We start from the raw sequence: 1,538 nt of genomic DNA on the forward strand, positions 1-1,538 counted from the left end.
ATGACATGAAGAAGGATGTGTAGGGGGGTATTTATACACACATACGTACACATAATGTAGAACAAATCAAGCCATTCATGGTATGGTAAACACCCCTATCCCTATCCACTTACTATATAACAATTCAAATAAATCATGAGTAAGGCTCTGTCCAAATTACAGTATTTTTTACTGTATTTACGGAATAGGAAAAGAATCATTAATTATTGCGAAGCTGTCGTAAAAAGATAATACAAATACTAATCATAATTAAGATGTCAAAATCTACACCGTGCAGGTACCATAAGAGATGCAATAAATCCATCGATAATTATTTTTTGCAAAAAATTATTCTTGGGATGTATAATGAGTAATTTTAAGATATTGAATAAGAAAAAAATTATGAGAAATTAAAAGATAATGACAAAGTACGTAGTCATTTGCTTTTGAGTAAAGTCAAGTGAGTTTACAAAATTGAATTTTGAATCTCAAAAGGTATCCTCATTAATTTGTCAACCTACTATATATGAAAAAAAGATATATTATAATGATAAAATCGATATTAATTTAACGTTAATAAATGTGTTCTACAGATTTTATCTCTTATTTAGATTTACTGAAATTTAATTGGAGCAAATTCTGAATGTTAATTATACTATTCTTGTAATTGTTACTATATGCAATTGATTCATGTATTTGGACATTTTGTGGTCCATGATTTATATGAAAGTAATTAAGTTGCAGTATCCATCCGTTGATGTTACTGATTGATCCATTTATTTTAGTTTATTTTGTTTTAGTTTTGTAATAACACTATTGTATGCAGTAGTAATTTAGTTTCCTGAATTATTTTACATGAATTCTTCATTATATGTTACAGGAATTAATCACACAACTTATTCCTCATTAATATTCAGGAATATAGCAATGATTAATATGCTCTTATGGATATCATAAATGTTAACATGCGATCACAATTCGTGTTAGTCATCTTATATTAATATATTCACATTATACATTTATTCATCTATCTCAAATGCAATCACGAATAATTTGATTTACTTTATCCCTATGCACATCAAAAAGAAATATACATAATCCTATTTGCGACTAGTTAAAACTTTCTGATACATTTAGTACGATCAACAAAAGATGTAATTCCTACTCAAACGAATCTAATACTCACTTCCATATGAGTATGATCAACGAAGGATATAATCCGTACTCAAACTAAATTAATACTTACTTCCATATGATGCTTCTACATATGTACGAACAAAATTTATTATCTCTACTTATACAAATTAAACTAGTGTTTGAACAGTTAATATAAATTACTAAAATTGTCAAAATTATAAATTTTGTTCATGCATATGTAGAAGCATCATATGGAAGTAAGTATAAATTTATTTTCAGTATGGATTACCTCCTTCATTGATCATACTCATATGGAAGTCAGTATAAATTTAGTTTGAGTAGTATAGAGCGGAAATCACTAGAAAATCCTATCCAACTATTACAAAAATTGGAGTACGAAACACCATCGATTATTACAGGCC

Source organism: Sesamum indicum, unplaced genomic scaffold (assembly GCF_000512975.1).
Source record: "Sesamum indicum cultivar Zhongzhi No. 13 unplaced genomic scaffold, S_indicum_v1.0 scaffold00301, whole genome shotgun sequence".
Taxonomy (NCBI): domain Eukaryota; kingdom Viridiplantae; phylum Streptophyta; class Magnoliopsida; order Lamiales; family Pedaliaceae; genus Sesamum; species Sesamum indicum.